Source organism: Musca autumnalis, unplaced genomic scaffold, assembly GCF_047663935.1.
Source record: "Musca autumnalis isolate F117 unplaced genomic scaffold, ASM4766393v1 scaffold_1, whole genome shotgun sequence".
Taxonomy (NCBI): Eukaryota; Metazoa; Arthropoda; class Insecta; order Diptera; family Muscidae; genus Musca; species Musca autumnalis.
The window spans coordinates 227933067-227947445 of NW_027411644.1; the positions used below are offsets into that span (position 1 = coordinate 227933067).

The following is a 14379-nucleotide window of genomic DNA, read 5'->3' on the forward strand; positions in this document are numbered from 1 at the left end:
GACCAATATCTGTGGAGATGGTGTGCAGGTCTGTTGAGTTGCTATGCTGCTTATGGAACCCATGCTGATGATCGGCAACTGGATAGCTATTTCTGACGACGAAGGAGTAAAGCCTCAAGAGTCTTTGCTACGAAATCGGTCTTTTCGATTCAGCTTTGGCATCCTTGTCTAGCTTCGGTAGCAGGACCACCCTGCACATATTCCAGATTTCGGTAACGATGTGGGAGGCTAGCGACAGGTTGAGAACTTTGCTGAGGTACTCGTCTCCCGGCTCATCCAGCTGTTTCAGCATTAACATCGAAATTTCATCAGGGCCCAAAGCTTTGGATGATTTGGCGGAGTGACTTAACTGTTGTCCGCAATTCATCTATTCTGGCTCCATTGTTGCAACTCTTCAGAAGATTTAGCCACTTGTTCCGCTTATTTTCACCGTGGCACTGGGGTTGGCGCTACTATGCTTAACACGCTTTTTTTTGCTAATCCCCTCACTCTACTGGCAAATGTAATTTCACTTCGGGTATTTGACCAGTCGGTATATGGCGAGCCGCTGCTGCAGCGTTGACGTCTTAAAACGTATTTCTGCTATCCGAACATCATAATGGTCGAGCCGATCTCTGAAGCGGTGATTAGTGAACTTTATAAAATTAAGCCTTCCCATGATTGATGAAAGTGTGGCGTTCAGAGATGATGAAATCAGGGGAGTCTATTGATGAAGACAATTATGAGGACATGTTCTGACCGAAGAGAAACGACATGTTGCCAGGTGACGTCATTTGCCAGACCAGGTGACACGATGGTTATATCTGGCGAACTGTGACACACTCCGCTAATTCTGGTAGAGCGTCTTAGTTGACCGTGCAAAACGAAGAGATGTGAATCTGCTTGGTGGGCACTTTACCCTTCCGGTCATTTCCGAGGACCGAATGCCACAACTAATGATGGGCATTAAAGTCACCTAAGATCCATCGGTTATGACCTTCCAAAAGCGGGCTAATGGTGGGCCTATAACCTGAAGTACAGCTATATCGGCGGTATGTATACGTTAAGCAACTCTACCTTGGTAGTTACACACCTGACCCCTATACATTCTTCTGGTGCGATCCTTCCTCAGTACGTTGTAACCATCAAAACTCTGTAAGCTGGAGTTGTTGTTGAGATTGATTTCCTGCACCGTCGTGACCATGATATTCTTCAGACTCATAAAATCCGCTATTTCTTCCATCTAACCTCGGAGTCCATTGCAAGCAAATTGCAAAAAAAAACACATATCAGGAAATGGAACAACAACGGCTGGCGTTAAGTGCTGCGGGGAAATCACTGGGGTTGAATTCAAGCAGCACACAGCAGCATAGTCTCTGACGTAGTCCCTCACATGGACCAGTCCAGAGCAACCCCTGAGATACACCCACTCCCGGCATCTATTGCATCTCACCGAAGTTTGAGTGTGGTGGAAACGGGACGGACAAACCGAACACAACTACAATAGACCTGGATTTGGAATCAGTTTTTGTTTTACTGGGATACTCTCTTACATTATCCGGTAAATTGCAATTAAAATTAATTTCCAAAATTTATAAAATATCTAAAAAAACTCTATACATATAACAGAAAATTTACCAACATTACTTATGTGTATGTTTGTTGTTAAATAAATTCCGTAATTGTGTGCTTTGTAAATTGCCCTATTTAGCTAAACCGCAATTTTTTCTAATTTATTCCCAATATGACTATTTGTTGTCAATAAACTTTAGATACGCCCGTTTTTTGTAGTTAGTTTTAATGGTGAATTTTTCATAAATGTTGGTTAACAGTTACGCATATCTCCAGTCTGCTTCATTCGCTTTATATTAATCCACTCTCCAATTGCACTTTGGGGAAATTTCAACACACAAATTTGCCATAGGTACGAGAGTTTTTGTCGATGTTATTTTATTTCAAAAAATTGTAATATGCCATTTTTTGTTCCTTTGCTGTTCCCTTGAATCTATAATCTATGTATCGATATATAGATGAAATGGCATAGATATGTTACATTGTGTATGTTTTTGTAGCTGTATATATTTAACGATAATTTCCATTTGGGTATTGTTGGCCCATTTTGCAAAAAAATATCTATCTATCTATGTGTGTATATTATCAGGGGAAATAATGATGGTTTTGTGTTTTCATTTTTAAGCTTTTATTTGTTGCTGTTGTTGTTTTTGGCTTCGTTAGTTGTTGCCATTAAAACTAAATGCCCCAAAACAATTTCGTGGTATTAGAAATTGGAAAAGTATTTTTTGCAGCTTTTCTTTGTTTATATATCCAGGATTTTAATATCAATATTTGTTGCTGTTGATGTGTCTAATGTTTTGGTTTCCTATGTCGGTGTTGTTGTTGTTGTTGTTGTTGCCTTTTTATGGTTTACCACAAAAACAGGAAGAAATCGATGATGACAAAATATTAGACAAATATTTGTACAAACAAATATCACAAAACCTACCAATATCAATAAAAATATGCCAAAGCATTATGCAATTGTTTTATATAAAATGAAATGCATAGGCAATCGATTAAAAATTTAACTCCCTCAATGTTTAAAAATGAATGTTGTACAATATTAAGCAATATTTTAAGTTCAAATTGAAACATAGATTGAAAGAAATTTAGAGGGTAAAAAATCAGATATACAGCAAATGGTATTGCACTTATGAATGAAAAAATGAATGAAAAAATTTTAGGCTTTTCGAATGCAATTATACCTCAATCAAAAAACTCTTAAATGATCTAAATTGTGGAACAATAATTAATAATTTGCACCTATTTTTTTTTTCTTTTTATACTCTCAACCTTTAAGCTAACACTTGAATACGACAAAAATTTTGTCTCAAAGAAATAATAATTTTGAACCCACGTATAGTTTAATTTCAGAGAATTTGGAGTCGATTTATCACTGTCCTTCCGTCTGGATGAGGTGCTCGATAACTCCCAAACGGGTGAACTCAAAAATGGTTCACATCATAACATTTCTTCTTGACATATCCCTGTATGTTACTTTGATGAGTTTTTATTTATGATTAGATACAATCTTACAAAAAAACCTTAGGCACAAAATGATTTTAAAATGTTTATTTTTGGTAAACATTTTGAAGTACTGTAAGAAGGTGTATATGGGGATTTCTGAGTGAAATCAGACACTTTTTCAAAATGAGGTTTTTGATTTCCTTAATTTTTTCTGTGGTGATGCTGCTCACCAGCAAAACATTTTAGTATATTTTCAGATTTTTTTGACTGAAGGTTCCAGAGCTATCGGGCCTTGAAAAAGTCGAATTCTGTAAAAACTATATGCAAAGAAATACTCATAACTTCTTTAATATTGGTCCAAATACAAAAAATATTTTTTTTTGTATTTTTTATTTTTTATCAGCTATCGATTTTGGTTGGAAACCGCAAGTCCTATCGAAATGGGACTACAGAAAATGTTGTTCCAAGCAAAATCGCGAAAACCTAAAAATGTGAATTTTGACCGCGATTTATTAAAATATCAGTCCAGCGATTTTTTCTTGTTTTTGGATTTTTCTCAACTATGAACATTGCGGTTTCAAAATTCGCAAAAACTTCCCAGGTGTAAGCGGTTTTCATATTTCATTTCATTTATAAGGTAGCGATAAAGTCAATGCATTGTCCCAATTTATATCTCAATAACGGTAAACCCTAAGAAAATGTCATAAAGGCCAATCTTTTCATAGCTACAACATTTTCTATAGTCCCATTCCGATTGGACTTGCGGTTTCTAAGCAGAATCGTGAAAATCTAAAAAACCCCTAAAAATGTCAACTTGAATCAAAAAGCGCTCCGTCGATTTTTTTTTTTTTTTTTTGTATATAGATATTGTTGACCTTTGATCAGTATTTTTTTTTTTTTTTGATTTTTCTCATCTGTGAACATTGCAGTTTCCGAATCCGCAAAAACTTCCCAGGTGTGAGCACCTTCCACTTAAAGTTGCTTCAAGAGCACAGTGAATAGTAAATATTCTAATCCCACTACCACATAGGACTTAAAATTTTTGTAATTATTCGTAGTTTAATAAAAAAAATTCCGGAATACACTCGATACCAATACCTTATATCGACGCCTCCAAACAATAGTATGCTAAGTCGACTTAGCATGTTTTCAAGTTCTTTACATTTTTATATTTAACGTCCTTTAACTTAAATTCTGTCAAATTTTGGTAATGATCGGACAATCCGAACAGAAGTTATAAACAAATATTTACTTAGCATAGTACTGAAGGTCATAGAAATTTCCAAACTTTTAGAGCTTGTCCTGCAAAACTCGCTTTTCAGAATTAGCAAACTATAATTTGGAGGTGTCGATCGTCCTTTAACTTAAATTCTGTCTAATTTTGGTAATGATAGGTCAATCCGAACAGAAGTTATAAACAAATATTGACTTAGCATAGTACCGAAGTTCAAAAAAATGTCCAAACTTTGAGAGCTTCTCCTGCAAAACTCACTTTTTAGACTTAGCATACTATTATTTGGAGGTGTCGATATATAAAATGTATTTCATAAAAACCTTTAAATATCAGGTGTGAATTCGAGTAAAATATTAAAAAAAATTTAGTGTCCTTAATTATTTGATCTTCACTGTATATATAACACTGCACAGGATCTTCAAATCATCAGTTAAATATTAACGTTTTCATTAGAGAGGATAAATCTCAGTGAGAAGTTGTCCTTCTTGCTGCATAAGTCTTGTATAACTTTGATTGCACCCTCACAGCACTGGTTGCTTCGGGCAGTGCTGATTGGAGTTTCATTGGATTTTTATACCCTCAGCAGTTATGATTAACGAGGGTATATACACTTTCATACGGGCAAAATGTGCCTCATCGAAATAATGGTTTTAGAACCCAAGTATGTTTGGACGAAATGTGTTTCAGACAATTTGGAGTTGATTTAGCCATGTTCGTCCGTCCGTCTGTCTGTCTGGCTGGCTGGAGCGCACGATAACTCTCGAATGGATCAACCGATTCGGTCCCAAATTTGTCGTTCGTAATATTTTGCCCAAACTTAGTTTAAGTTCGAAGATGGGTCATATCGGTCCACTTCTTCGTTTACCTCCCCCACAAAAGTTCGAAAATGTTCGGAAAATTTGTGCGCACAATAACTCTTGAAGGGAGTAATCGATTTAGGCCATACTTTACACATCGTAAAATATCTACCAGACTTAGCTGATGTTCCAATATGGACTCAATCAATAAACTTCTTCGGGTACCTCCCACACAAAATTTGGGATAAGTTCATATTAGGACCTGCTTTCGAATCGCTTTGATTTTTGTTGTAGCAACTTGTATTCACTGCCCCCCATACCACGGTACTAGTTTCATCAGGGGCAAGTCCATACTTCCTGACAAATTAGCCTGAAAGTTGCAAAAAGCCCCTATGACACCGTGTGTTGTGGTTGGAGTTCAAGATAACTCCCCAACGGATCTGACAAATCGGTACAAAATTTGGCCTTCGTAATGTTTTGTCCAAACATAGTTTATTCGAAGATACGCCATATCGGTTCACTCCTTCAGGTACAAAAGTTCAACATATTTCGGAAAAATTGTGCGCACGATAACTTTTGAAGGGACTGATATAATCCATACTTTGCACTTCCTAATATATCTACCAGATATAGATCAGGTTCGAATATGGCCTTTATTTGTCTACTCCCTCTGGTGCCTCTCACACAAAATTTCGGATAAGTTCACTTTAAGACCTTCTCTCGAATTACTTTGATTTTTGTTGAAGCGATTTACATTCGCTACCTGCATTACGACGGAAAAATTTTTTCAGGGGCAAGTCCATATTTCTTGGGAAAACAGCCCGAAAGGTGTAAAAAACCGCAATGTCACCATATGTGGCGGACCGAGAGCACGATAACCCTCGAAGTGTTCAACCGATTTGGTCCAACATTTGGTCTTCGTCATATTATATCCAAACTTAATTGCATGAGCAATATAGGTCCACAACTTCCGGTACTTCTCCCCAATATTTAAAAAATTTCACTAAAATGCTAGGAATGGGGCAACCAATTTGGTCCAAACTTTGAATCTCCTAACATTTTGTAAAAATTTAGTTAAAATGGCTCATATCGGTCCTTCCTAAGGGTTACACCACCATGACAACGAGAAGAACGCGATCCAGTACATGACGCTAAAATTCGATTGACCTTTTTCTTCGAACTTTTGATGTATCGGAACAATTAAATTCTGGAGTACTTCTGTGATTGAGCTTTCCTATCTCTCTGTTTGTGCACAGCGAACCTAATTTCTTTAAACTCTTGATTGAAAACAACGATCTGATATTGAAACGATCAGTCTGGTAGTCAAAGTGCGTGCTCCTCTTCTCCAGACAAAGTGTACTTACCTAGTACTCCTTCACCAAAACTGCTTTCTTGGATATAGCCTTGTGTATTTCTGACTGACATGGATTGGGGATTTCATATCCCCATCAGCTGGTTGCACACCGATGCTGCTTTATGGGACAACAGGTTTGTGCTTATAACAAAGCGCCTGCAATGCCTGTTGGGTTATCCCTCCTTTTACTCGTGGATAATGCATTGCCATCCTCCAAAGTACTATCTGTACTGCTGTCGAATGAGTCCATGCTATTTTCGGAACAATCATACATAGCCGAGTTGGTTAGCGTGTATTATTGTCCTCTTTCGGTTGGATGGTATTTGTACCAGCAGTTTTGCGCTGGAATTGGCAATGCCGCATAATTTTAACTGTTGATATTTGTCAGATTGTAATGTTAGCTTGCATCGTATGTATTATTCAGGAATATCATGCACAGACACGGCTAGTTACACATTTGCTCTTACTGGAGTTTTGAAGGCGAAATTATAGATGACGAATAGGTGAGATGTATCGATTTGTTTTTTCGTGGATCTTCTCTAGGATTTTGTGAAAGGCGATGATCCTGCCTATGGTGAATTAGTCGGCGCTAAAACCCCATTGAAGTTATTATTTTGTTATCCCCTTATTAGGACAGTTTAATGTTTTTTTGAGGGCAATTCCTCATTTTCTGAGATAATGGTCCAAAGCTCTAAAAAGCCTGCTAACATCAATTAAATTGACTGATAATTCCCATAAGTACTACTTAAGTATACTTTACATATGATAAAGTTCTTCTAAGCTTACATCAAGTTCCAAAAAGATCTATATTGAACCAGTAGTTTTTACACACCCTCACAAAAGGATGTTTGAGGATCTTTGTGAATTTTTACACAAGGTACTTCTTGTGGTCAGAAAAAAGACTTCAAAATACTACACAACTACAAATTTTCAATAAGCTTCGCATAAATAGGAGTTATCAAACTCAACCTTTGTCTGGCATCGCATCTGATGTGCCTGAATAACTACCAGCGAAACGATCGCAGCATATGGGTTGGATGTATTTGGACTTAGCTAGATATAACTTTTTTAATACAGACTCCTAAGGTCATGATAGCTCAATTAATTCATTTAAAATTATATTAGCCTTAGTTGCTAGTGCTTTTTTATAATTTTTTATTATGATTTTTAATTGTAATAAATGTTTCGAAAATAAAAAAATAAAATCAATAAATATATTTTTAATAGTAATTTTAAAAATTATTTTTATTTGTTACAAAATTGTCCATAATGACTACATTTAGAAATATGGCTTATTTTCTCGTAAGATAAGACGCAGTCATTTCCTTTTTCTTTTCTTTCATAATTAAACATTATTCCCCTAAAATTCCTATGAAATTATGGCAGAAAAGTTTATTTCCTTTATTCACAAACAATACTTGTTGAAACATTCTTTTGAAAACCAATTATCAAAACACATTGACAGAACATTAATATTCTTCAGATAAAATTATTAACAACAGAATACCAACAGACGACATACATAGAATGACAATATTTCGAATTTCATTTCAACATTTGCCAGTAAACAAAACAAAAAGAAAAGTTTAAACAAAATTATGTACGAACAAAAAATATTATTATTAAAAAATTTATGAATAAATTAATTTCTTTTTTTGTTCAAAAAGCTTTCCGGTTTCTTTTTAATTAACAAGAAGAAGAAAAAAGATTTGATTTCAATAGATAAAGAAAAGAAAATGCAAAAAAAATAGGAAATACCAAAAACTCTGTCTCTGTTATGAAAAGAGTGCAAAGGGAAGTTGTAATGAACAGATTATATAATGAAATTAGTATATTCTTAATTAAATTTTCCAATTAATAGCAAAGACAGCAAAGTAAAACTCAGCTGACTTGAAGGTTAAAATATACCACCCACTCACAAAACACCCAAACAACAACTATGAGAAAATTAACAACAAAACAAAATGACAACAGAGAAATAAAAATCTAAAATTAAAACAAATAGAGAAAAAAACGAAATTCAAATAACCATTAATTCTGGGAATTTCCACAACGAAAAGAGTTTTCAGAACTGTCCTTGTTAGCACAACATAGCATTTCCTTTTCCGATTTCTGTTTTTGGATAAATTTTGTCTTTCCCTCGATTTTTTTTTGTTCTTGTTGTATATTTAAAACCACGCACAACCACAAGTTCTTTGAAAAGAAATGAATTTAATTCCCAGCAAGAGAAAAAGAGTGGGCGAAGAAGAAGCAAAAAAGGAGGAAATCCCTTTAAAACAAAATTCAAACAAACACGCGATTTATTCATTAACTACAAAATGAAACAAACCCGGTCAAATATTAAGTTTTGTTGTATTTTTTAGATTCTGTTGAATGTTTGAGGTGTTGTTGCTGTTGCTGCTGAGTGAATGAATGACGTTATGCTACCACAACTCCTGCTACCATTACCACTGTTGCATTGCATAACAGGACGTGAAGTTTAAAACAAAGTAAAACAAAATTAACAATGTAAAGGGTGGTGCAAATGCAAGTTAATTGATGGATCGTTATAAATGCTAAAAGGATATATGTATTTTAGGGGATAGTTAAAATTTTCTTTTGATTCTTTAGCCCATTGATACGGCAAATACGTATTTTTAATGAGTGAGAAAGGAGTGCTGAGCATAGCAGTATACAAGTTATAGAAGAATTGTACCAAACCCTATTACACAAGTTGTATCAACTGTAAGGCCTGATATTTACTTCAGAGTGGGTTTTGCCATGGGAAAGTAAGTCCGAAGTAATGCCTCTATTATTTATAAAAAAAAACAACTTCAGTTACATTGCTAGTTGTCTCCTTTTAATAAGTAAAACCAACCCCTGCAGATATCGAAAATAGATATTGTTTCCGAACGGAGAGATTTTTTTTTTTTGGCAATTAATACAAAAATGGTGGACCAAGGTGAGGGTAGACCAAAAACAGTAGCTCCAAATTGTCATATGACAGATATCTTCATTTTTTGTATGTTCTTGAAATAGTTTGTTCTACACTACGTTTAGCATACATGTATTTTGCCACACCCTGTTAGTTCTTGTGCTTATTTCACTTGACTGTATTTTCTCAATGAGGAAATGAAAGCAAATGAATTAACATAAAATTGTAGCGACAAGTTGCCACATATCCTTGTTTTGGATTTTTTTTATTCTTCTGAATTGTGGAGTTTAGACTAACCAAAGAAAAAAATGTTAAAATGGAATAACAGCACATAAAAACCACAAAATATTGTACTTGTTAGAATAACTGGAAATTTAGAGCATTATGCTTTTTTCCACGAATATACAAAAATATATTATAAAAACGTGTATAATCATTGTTCCACAAACATTCCATAAGGGACAATGGAGACTTCTCTCATATGAATGAGTGCACCCCGATTTATATTAGATCAATGATGTGTGACCAACAGTTTATAGCCGAGTCCGAACGGCGTGTCTAAGATACCACTTTTGTAGAGACGTTTTACTGAGGGGTATTTTGCCACCGTTGGAAAGTGTTTTGAAGTTGCCTGGCCGGGGAATCGAACCCACGACCTTATGTGTGCAAGGCGGGAGTGCATATCATAGAACCACGGTGGCACCCAAAAAAAATTGTATTTATTAAATTTTCATAATCAATTCTATCGTGAATTATATACGATTTTCAATAAACCTTTATTTATTTTATTAATATAGAAATAATTCTTTAAAAATTTAGTTTTAAAAAAATTTTAATTTAATGAATACTAAAATACTAAGAATGAAATAAGTTGTTACTAGAATTTTGTATGGATAAGAGTGTGTTCAATAGGGTTTTGACTTTTTTACAACCTCGTATCCCTGTATGATATTTTGATGTGTTTTAATAAGATTACATAAAATCTTAATTATAAAGTGATTCAATAAAAAGCTTACGTACAAAAAGTCTTTAAAGTTTTTATTTTTCAAAAATGTTGCCAATTTTTTTGAGTCACTGCAATCAGATATTTAACTGAAAACAAGTTATAGAGGCACACGACATAACAAAATGACCTAACCGTTTGTTATACCCTCCGCCATAATATGGAGGGTATAATTAAATTTGTCATTCCGTTTGTAACACATCGAAATATTCGTCGGAGACCCTATGAAGTACCTATATTCTTGATCAGGGTAAAATTCTAAGTCGATATAACCATGTCCGACTTTCCGTCCGTCTGTCGAAATCAAGATACAGCTCGCAATTTTAATATAGAGCTTTGTAATTTGGTTCAGAGGTTTCTATTACTTCTAGGATGTTTGGTATTGCAAGTAGGCTATATCGGTCCACGTTTTAATATAGCCCCCATAGAACGATACCTCCCGATGTTCGGTATTTTGAAGGCTATGACCACAATAATCCATTGAAATGGCTGAAATTTAGTATTTAGTCTTCGTTGGAGGTATAGAACATTCCCCCAGAAATTTGTCGGTACAGGTCCACGCCTTAATATAGCCCCCATAGAACGGTACCTCCCGATTTTCGGTATTTTAAAGGTTGTGGCCTCAAAATTCCACCGAAATGGCTGAAATTTGGTATTTAGTCTTCGTTAGGGGTTTTCAACTTTCCACTCTAAATTTGTCGATATAGGTCCACGCCTCCATATAGCCCCCTTTAGAACGGTACCTTCCGATTTGCGGTATTTTGAAGGTTGTGACCTCAATATTCATCGAATGTGGCTGAAATTTGGTATTTAGTCTTCGTTTGGGTAACATAACTTTCCCACAGAAATTGGTTGGTACAGGCCCACGCCTTAATATAGCCCCCATAGAACGGTACCACCTGATTTTCGGTATTTTGAAGTTTTTAGGTTCGTTATCACACCGAAATGGCTGAAATTTGGTACTTAGCCTTCGTTGGGAATATAAAGTTTTCCCCCCGAATTGTGTTGGTATGGGTCCACGCCTACTCAAAGAACGGTACTTCCAGATTTCCGGTATTTTGAAGGTTGTAACCTCAATTTTTCTCCGATATTGCTGAAATTTGGTATTTAGTCCTAATTTGAGTTATAAAACTTTCCATATGAAATTTGTCGGTATATGTCCACGCCTTCATATAACCCCCATAGAACGATACCTCCCGATTTTCATAATTGTGAAGGATGTGACGTTAATATTTGTTATTTAGTCTTTCATGAAGTTATAAAATGTTCCAGAAAAGAATTATCAGTATAAGTCCACGTCTTCCTATATCCCCCACAGAAGCGTACCTCGTGATTTACGGTATTTTTTAGGTTTTAACTACAGTCTTCTTTGGGTCTAAAAACTTTACGCCAGAATTTTGATATAGTCCCCATAGAACGGTACCTCTCGAATTTCCATATTTTGAATTTTCTTCCAATTGTTTTACCGAAATTGCTGAAAATTGGTATTAAGTCTTTTTAATAAACGAAAGGAAACTAATTGTTGAATTTAACCTTAAGGGCCACAAAGACAAAAAAAGCAAAAAAAAAAAAAATGAAACAATCCGAGACGAGTCCTTAAACGGCATTCTTTCCAAAATTTGTGTAGGAGACACCTGAAGGAGTGTTCTTATGTAGTAAATATTCGGACGCAATCCAAGTCTCTAAGAAACCTTTGAGGTTTATCTTAGGCACTAGTCAGTTTAGTTGACGTCGTCTCAGAAAATATGGACTTGCCCAAAAAAAAAAAAAAAAATTACACCGTCGTAAAAAGGCCGCAAGGCGAACATGTTCCGAACAAATTCAAAAAGTTTCGAGGACTCCCCAAGGCTTTGTAGGGACAGTACTGACAACCGTAATATATATTACATATTTTTCCCAATGGAGTGTGCCGATATATTCCATATTCGAACTTGATATATGCTAGGAAGTAATATTTTCACATCCCTAGTTTGGAACAATACGGTTAGCCCTATCTGGAACTATCGGGCAAATAATCTAAGCGAAAAAATTTTAACTATCCTGGTATGATCCATCTTCGAACTTAAACTAAGTTTGGACAAAATTTACGAGACCTAAAATTTAAACCAAATAGGTTAATTGTTCGAGAATTATTGTGCGCACCGGTCACCCAGACGGACGGACATTGCTAAATCAACTCCAAATTGTCTGAAATGGATTTCGTCCAAACATACTTGGTGTCTAAAATCTTTATTTCGATAATCTCTTTGGCCTAAATAATGAGGGTATAATCAGATATTAAAAGAGTTTTGGAAATAGTTTTGGGTGATTTTTATGGAATATATCGAATACATTACACTACTTTTTACCAAAGGTATCACAAAAACTTCAAAACCCCGTACAGTATTGCAATTTGTATCATTCTTTCATGATTTGAAAGAGTTGTATTGAAGTAAAATTTAACAATTAGTTTCCATTCATTTACAATAAAGGCTACATATCAAATTCCAGCCATTTCGATGGATTATTGTTTCCATAACCTTCAAAATACCGAAAATCGGGAGGTACCGTTCTATGGGAGCTATACCGTTCTACAAGGCGTCAACCTGTACCGACAAATTCCTGGGGGAAAGTTTTATACACCAACCGAAGACTAAATACCAAATTTCAGCCATTTTGGAAGAATATTGAGGCCACAACCTTCAAAATATCGAAAGGTACCGTTCTATGGGGGCTATATGAAGGCGTGGACCTTGACCGATAGAATCATGGGGGAAAGTTTTATACCCCCAACGAAGACTAAGTACCAAATTTCAGCTATTTCGACGTGATTATGAAGCTAAAACCTTCAAAATAACGAAAACCGGGTGGTACAGTTCTATGGGGGCTACAACGATATCGGGAGGTGTCGTTCTATGGGGGCTATGTGAAAGCGTTGAGATATTCCGACAAATTTCTGGGGGACAGTGTTATACATCCAAGGCTATTTTGGTGTGATAATGAGACTAAAACCTTCAAAATACCGAAAATCGGGTGGTACCGTTCTATGGAGGCTATATCAAAACATGTACCGAAATAGCCCATTTGCAATAACAAACATCCTAGGAGTAATAGAAACTTCTATACCAAATCACAAAGCTCTATCTTAAAAATTGCGAGTTGAATCTTGATTTCAACAGACGGACGGACAGACGAATTCGAGAAGAGTTTCACTCCCGAGTGGAATTCGAGCGAGTATTCGGAGCTCTGCTTATGTGTTAGGTAGTAGTTCAGTTATCTAACCTCTATATATTGATGTTGGGTTTAGAAATAAAATATAGACCAAAAGTCCCACATAATTTCACCCGCTAAGAACTATGCTCTCATTATCCAAAATTCTTGGCATCTTCCTTGAGCAAAGTTCTTAATTCGGATAAAAATTTTGTTTTTGGTCCATTTCACCCCCTAAATAATTTACGATCATCACCGATCTATTCTGATGTGAAACCTACCTCCTTACCAAATTTCGTGACAATAGGTTAATAATTGCGGCCTGGCGTTTGATTACAATTTATAATGGAAAGACAGACATACGGATGGGCGGACGGACACACATCACTATATTGCATTTTGCGGTGCTACATAAATTTTTAGCAAAACAAACTTATAATACCCTTCCCACATTGCACAGTGGATCCACTTGTATGCAGAAAGTGGCCAAAAATATTTAGAGTGTAAGAATCAAGTCAATGCGCCGGTTACAGCTTTGTGCTGCGGCGAAGAGTGTTTAGAGAAACCACGAGCGTAACATTATGCTGTTAATACAAAATGGCATGAACAAAGGTCCCGATTATCTCATGATGCAAAAATAGGCTTGAGGAAACAAACCATCTCCAAAACAACATAAAATCCAACCAATTTTGCGGATTAAAAAAAGCTTAAAGCTGATGGCCTCTGCAGCCAATGCTTTTCTTTTTCCATATTACTATTATATTTACTATAATATTAATATAAATAAATAAATCAATATTTTTGTCTGAAAATTGGTAAAATTTTTAATATAGATCTTATAGCGTTCTTCCTGGAAGGCACGTAACGCCAACGTAAGAAAAATTT

At 35.4% G+C, this 14379-nt stretch overlaps 1 protein-coding gene across 1 annotated transcript in view; it reads right to left on the reverse strand.

Annotated features, from left to right (window-relative positions):
• The window catches only part of side-IV (sidestep IV transmembrane protein), a 167126-nt gene that overhangs the window by 42128 nt on the left and 110619 nt on the right, over positions 1–14379 (reverse strand).